This window comes from Spinacia oleracea, chromosome 2, assembly GCF_020520425.1.
Source record: "Spinacia oleracea cultivar Varoflay chromosome 2, BTI_SOV_V1, whole genome shotgun sequence".
Classification (NCBI taxonomy): domain Eukaryota; kingdom Viridiplantae; phylum Streptophyta; class Magnoliopsida; order Caryophyllales; family Amaranthaceae; genus Spinacia; species Spinacia oleracea.
In genome coordinates this window covers 3,733,190-3,740,135 of record NC_079488.1, presented here as the reverse complement: position 1 = coordinate 3,740,135, position 6,946 = coordinate 3,733,190, and the positions used below count along the sequence as shown (strand labels likewise).

At 35.6% G+C, this 6,946-nt stretch overlaps 1 long non-coding RNA gene across 1 annotated transcript; it reads right to left on the bottom strand.

Moving 5' to 3' along the window:
- Positions 1-4,437: 4,437 nt before the first annotated feature.
- Positions 4,438-5,521, bottom strand: LOC110793576 (uncharacterized). The gene is made up of 3 exons (XR_002534713.2): positions 5,381-5,521; positions 5,155-5,241; positions 4,438-4,664 (listed from the first exon to the last, which is right to left on the bottom strand). It is a non-coding gene; the product is annotated as an uncharacterized lncRNA (long non-coding RNA).
- Positions 5,522-6,946: the final 1,425 nt, after the last annotated feature.

The following is a 6,946-nucleotide window of genomic DNA, read 5'->3' as shown; positions in this document are numbered from 1 at the left end:
ACCATCAAATAGTTGTAATTAGTTTAATTATAGCTGATCCTATTTGAAGAAAATGGCGCCTCCCACAGTGAAATTCAAGACGAAGTTTCCAACCATTTTCAAGACGGTCTTTGAAGTTGAAGCTTCAAGATGAAGTCGGGCCATACTAAATCACATTTATCTTATGCATGCTTTAAGTTATTTATTGCTTTTAAATATGTCTTAAATATGCATGAGATTGAAGCTTGATTATGTTGCATGATTAAGGATTTTAGTTCACTTAAAATCTAACCAACATAGTAAGAGCCTTAAGTTCCAAACTTTAAAATTTGAGTTAAAAGGTGTCATGCCAAAATAACACTTACTTGGATAACCTTTACATCAATCTAGTAATAGTTTTACGCTCAGCGAGGTGTTACTTATTGATCCTAAAGGGGTAAGGTACACAAATAAATGTGAGTACATGTTAGTTTTGGTGAAACTCAACGATATAAGTAAGGAGTCCTTTTATGTCGTGGCAAATTCGATAGGTTTACCTAATAAGCTCTTAGACGTACCTATCAACCAAGAGTAGTTTCTAGACTATTAGCAAAAGGCTTTTGCTTACCTAAAATATTTTAGAATTGAGTCAAAATACATAATGTGCTTATTTCTTCAATGATTTAAAGGGTCTTGGAATCATTTTATTCACACCTGCCGGAACAATAAATTCGAATAAAATGCTAATAACTTGTTTAAATTGCATGATTGCTTTAATTTTCAACTTATCACTCATGATAAATGTTTAGACTTTGCATGCTTCATTGTATGTTTTAATTAATGTTTATAATTAAATATCTTGCACTGCAATAAATCCTTGTAGAAAGGTAACAGTAAATTTCCTCGATTGGTAGTGAATCCAAGAACGATTCACGGAAATGAGAGAAAATGAGAAATATAAAATGTACGTTTCTTTTAGCGACTTTTATGGTTGTTTTCGAACATCAAAGTCTAATGGAAAACCGATTGGTGCTTGTGAATTCAAAATACAATGTAGTTTTGAGATCAGAAAGCATTGAGTTTAAACGCTCAGCTTTACCAATGGTTAACAACCTAAAATCTTTTTTCCATTTAATTCTCGAATGAGTCTAGTCCATAGACATTCGAATAGATCGATGCTTAGAGAACTTTAGAAGCTTCTGGTAAGATCATCTAGTTGAACAGAATATTCAACATAAATGGTAAGAACTTTGTTGGAGTGACATTGGACATGTCTAAACAAAGTATAAAAGTCAACACTAGAGAATTCAGTTCTTAAAGCTATTAGAAAGGGTACAAGAAATAGGAAAACAAAGGAACAAAAGAAAGGAATCTACGATTCCATTTCTACCTATAAGTTTATGTTTAAAGAAAAGTAACCTAGCAATCAAACTTCCTTGGTATCATATATCGCTTGAGGTTCTTACTTCGGTAATAACTCAAATAATGGAAGCTAGGCTAAACTAATGGCCTACAAGTGGGAAATGAAGCATGGCAATGCTACATTAGTTGTAGGGTCATATGGTTTGTTTTAAGTCCTTTCAAGGCTGGAACTTAATGGCTATTTTGTTCCACAATCAGCATACCTAAATTTCTGTTTTCAAACACAGAAAGACTCACATTCAAGAAAAACAAAAACAATGTTTGTTTGTTTATTTGAATGAAATGGTCATTTACGGGTTGAGTCAATATGCTTGATTAAAACAAACAACTCTTTAACAATAAGAACTTTACTAGGTTCAAATCAATCTCCTGATTTGAGTTCCACAAATCTTTGGCATTTTTACTTAGACCATATCAACAAGTTAACATTCAAAAGCTCTATTTTAATGGACTTTTGAAAGTTGGTTGATTTCTAGATCAATTTAAGACAAGCAAGTCTTACTTGTTGAAAGTAACAAAAGATATGAACTATTGTTAGAACACCTAGACAATAGAGTTCAAAGCTAAAGAAAGATTTTATGACTTTATTATTTCACATATATTTGAGTGAATATAGGTTTATTTACTCAAAGTGATATAAGTTTGAATCTGTTTGGCTAGTTCAAAGATTCAGAAGTATAAAATCCACTTGGCAAGAAATCATAAAGATCTAGGTTAGATCATGTTGATGATTTCTTGAGACCAAAAATGATCATCAATGATTGTGTGCTGTAATTTCACAATCTAGCTCCATGAGATATGGCATATCTAAGTGGAATAATCGAAGTCAATTAGTACTTGATTCGATCAATAATGAATCATAAAGACTTTTCCTCTAATTTCTAAAACAAAATGCTCAACTACCACCAAACTAAACCAAATTCGTCAAAGCTATTGAAAAGTAATTTCAGAATATCTTTTCATAATATATCTACAGAGTTCCTAAACTCAGTTGGAGCTTAGTGTTTGTTATTCAACAAACTAAGGCCCAAGTATAGATATATGTTTCATTGTGATTTATTCAAATGAGACACAAGGGTATTGTTTCTACCACGAATTTTTGAGAACATAATGTTTGTTTGCTTGAAATAATGTCCTATTGGAGATTCGTTTCCAAAATGACAAGTGGGAGAAAATAGACCTCGAAAGTCTTCGAGGCGAACAACAAACATAAATGGACATTCAGGAGGCTTTTCGAAGTTCTTTAGAAAATCCGAACACGTATTCTTTAAGGACTTTAGAAGTGGCTTTAAAGAATAGACATCTCTTAGAAGACTTTGCAAATGCTTCAAGGAGAACAGAATATTCAAAGGACTTTCAAGTGGCTGTTGATATTCTATTGTTTGATCGATGTTCTATGACCCAAGTAGGCATAGAGTTCAAGTCACTGAAACTATGAGATTCTTCTATTAGATAGTGAAGAAACATGGAGTTCAGGTCACTGAAACTATGAGATTCTTCTATTAGATAGTGAAGAAACCTACAACTTGCAGTCAAACTATTATCATGTAGATTAATGAGTTTGTGACCTGTAAGAAAGCTATGACGAAACCCAGATTCCCTAAAATGGTTAGATGCCATATATAGACTCAAATGTTTTAAATGGTTAGAGGCCATAAAACATACTCAATGTTTTGATGAAAAAATTGAAATTTTGTTGATTTGCCTTATGTTCAAGAGCAAGCATCGAGCGACAAAGGAATTAGGAAATGCACACTTGTCCCTAAGGACAAGTGGGAGACTGAAGGAAATAATGCCCTTGGTCCAAGTATGCATATAATGTTAAGTCTAATAAATGCGGTTCAGTATTAATTGACAAGTTAATAATTCAGTGAGATCAAGTGAGCTAAATGCCTAGCTAGAGGTCGCTTCAGTTCAAGTGGAATTAATGATATTAATCCACAGCTTACTCTTGACTGAACCCGTAGGGTCACACAAATAGTACGTAAACGGATCAAGTATTTAATGGAATTAAATACTCCATCTATGGATATTCGGAATCGACGGATCTTGGTTTCAGTGGGAGCTGAGATCGTCAAAGGCAAGAAATGAATACTCCGGAAACGATGATATTGCCGGAAACGGAAATATGGATCGTATCGGAAATATAAATATTATCCAAGTCGTAGATGTTGCCGGAAACGGAAACATGGTACGTATCGGAAAATATTAGTGGAAATGGAAATATTGCCGGAATCGGAAATATTGCCGGAAACGGAAATATTGTCAGAATCGGAAATATTATCGAAATCGGAAAATAATTCCGGAAACGGAAATATTAAATATTTGTTCGAAACGGAAATTAATTCCGGAATCGGAAATATTAAATATTGTTCGTATCGGAAATGAATTCCGGAATCGAGAATTTAATCGGAAGCGTATCGTACGAATTAGCATCGGACGAGGCCTGCCAGACAAAGGCCCAACACGAAGCTGGGCCATCGCCCAGCACGCCAAAGCGCAAACACACGCCAAAGCCAAGACCAGGCCCAGCGCGAAGGCCAGGCCCAACCAAGGGCTTGGGCGCGCGCAACAGCGAGCTGGGCCGTGCGCTGTGCGTGGGCCGTAAGGCCTGCGTGCGGTGCATTGCCACTCGTGTGTGTTGCTCGGAATCCTAAGGCTACCGGGATTCGTAATATGATTAAATCTAATCCTAATAGATAAAGTTTGTTTAATTAGAGTCCTAGTAGGATTATAATTAACGGTTTTTTCATGAAATGCCCTTGAGGTTTGCAATAATGCACCAAATACCCCTGCGCGTTTCAAAATTCATATAATACCTCTATTTTTTCCAAACTGTTCATAAAATACCCCTATTATGACTTTCCGTTAGTCCTCCGTTAAGTCATGTTTATAATTCATAAAATACACCTACATATAAAGTTATTGCATAATATACACCAATTTATAAAGTTCTTTGCACCAAATACCCAAACTCCTTTAAAACAGAATTTGAATTCAACGGCTAGTTTGAATTTCTAATTTTCCTAGCAATGAAGTAGAGCCGTTTGTAACAAATTTCCAGCAATAAATAGGAATTATATTCCATAAAAAGCCGATTAATTTGCAGAGTAGCTTTACAAAAACTCTGATTATATTGCCATTGCCATTACATTTGAAAGTCTATAAAAGCTCTTGAAAATTCAAAGTAAGCCGGTAATAATACCCTTGCAATGAACATTTACAATCACTCTTGTACTACAATGCATCACATTCTTGGTTACCTTGCTTGAGCCATTTCCACCCTTAAATAGAAAGAACCACACCGGTAGAACGCAAATTAGTCCTGCAGTCCCAATTGGTCGAAGATATAGGTACAGCTAGCGTCCAGAGTCTCTAAACCGCATTCATTTCGAGCACAATACTTCAATTCTCCCAAAAGCACCATAGGTTGCGCAATTGATATGATCATACATTCATATTGTCGCATCCACGAAACTCAACCTAAATTCTAACTATACAACCCAAAACACAAAGAAAAACCACAAACCTAATCCTAAAAAGAAATCTCCTTCTGAGTTCTAATTGCTTGAAAATTATCCCTAACATGAGTAATAAAATTGGAAAAACAAAATTACAGAACAATGAACAATCAAAATTGTCAATAATTAGCACACCACACTCAATCTAGCTTCAATTCATTATAATCCAATAAATCAATAACATTTTAACAAAATATTCTGAAATTTTAGCCGAAATTTTATAAAATTTTAACTGGAAAACACTAAAAATTACCTGGTGCACCGCAAACTGAGGTCATTGCAGGATCTATCACACATTTTCTCTCCCCGTTATCCGTTTATAATTATGCAATTCAACTTCCTGGTCATTATTTTTGCACAAATTATTCAACAATTCAACGAAATTATAAGAAAAATTGAATCAAACCAAAGATAAAAACACAATTGGCAATTTAGCAGCTCACAACTTGAATAAATAAAGAAGGAAAGTTGAATCAAACCTTCATCCTCGTCATCCTCAGGCAAAGGGAAATCAATCCAAGTCTCAGGATGCATAGCATGATAGCAACATCCCTAGCAAACGACCCGGTCTCAAAACCCTAATTTCTCCCACCGAAATCGCCGCCGAATTCACCCACCATGACCACGCCAACAACAGACGTTTCTGGTGTTGCCCCTCCTCCGTCATCTCCGCCCAACGATGGTGGAAGCTCCTCTTCCTCCGCCAACCCGATTTTTGGGTGGGTTCAGTGGGAGGAGAGAGAAAGTTTGGGTGGGTTGGGTGGGAGAGAGAGAAAGTATACAGATGAATGGGATTTAAGCCACATAAGGGTAAAAACGTAAATTCATACTAACGGAGGACTAACGGACGTTAAATCCAAGTGTATTTTATGAACAGTTGGAAAAAATAGGGGTATTCTATGAATTTTAAAACGCGCAGGGGTATTTGGTGCATTATTGCAAACCTCAGGGGCATTTCATGAAAAAACCGTATAATTAAATAGATTTGTATTCTAATAGGATTACAATTCCTTTCCATAAACTTTATAAATAGGTGCCTAGGGTCACATATTTACATCGATGATTCAAGTATTCAAAGGTATGATTTTCAAGCAAAAATCAGCCACAAACACTTGCCCTATTAGCCGAAATTTATAGTACCTTAAGGGCGATTCTAGTTGGTCAAGCTTAAGGCGGATCCGGACGTGCTGGTGACTATCTACGGAGGGACGACACTTGGAGTCCTAAAGACTTGTTCTTGTTCGGTTCGGGCGCAGCTAGGGAGGGCACGCTACAAAGTGTATGCATCTGAATTATGCTAAATGGTTATGTGTAAATAATATGTTTCCTGGCATTAAGGTTTTCCGCATGATTTATGTTTTGTCATATGTATCATAACCTAACACATCAATATAATTAACAGATTAAATGCAAAATCATTCGTAACATTAACAACAATAACAAAAACTCGACAAAACAATTGAAATTAGTAAAGAAAAAAAGGTGATTAATATCTAAAGAGCTTACCGCAGGGGTTGAAGAAGATGGCGAATTGACGATGAAGAGGAGAGAGAAACGGGTGCGGAGCAACTTCTGGTAACTGATGAAAGGAAGCCAGGAAGGAGAAGAGGTTAATCAAAGAAAGACAACAGATCTTTAGGTTTGCAAACATATGAACACGTGTGAGCATCATATAAACAAGGGCAAGACAGTAATTACACTGTTTATAAGGAAAATGACAAAAAAAACATGAAGAAAAATGAGGTCATTTCAGTAATTCCACTATGTTGTGAATAGTAACCACCCACTCCTTGCTTTTAAAAGGGTATAAGATTCCTAAGGAGGAGACTAACTCTTCCTTCTACTCTTGTGGCTTTCAATTGAACATAGGAGTAGAGGAGCGAGTTGAAGAATAGAACGTTCAAAATTGCGCTAAGAGTTTACTAAAAGGTAACCCCATAGATATCTCCTTCATTAATAACCTATGAATTTATGTGTTAAAGACTTGAACGCAAATCTAGAAATATTCAGCTTTCAAAATGAAGCAACCTTTCTTATTTTACGTA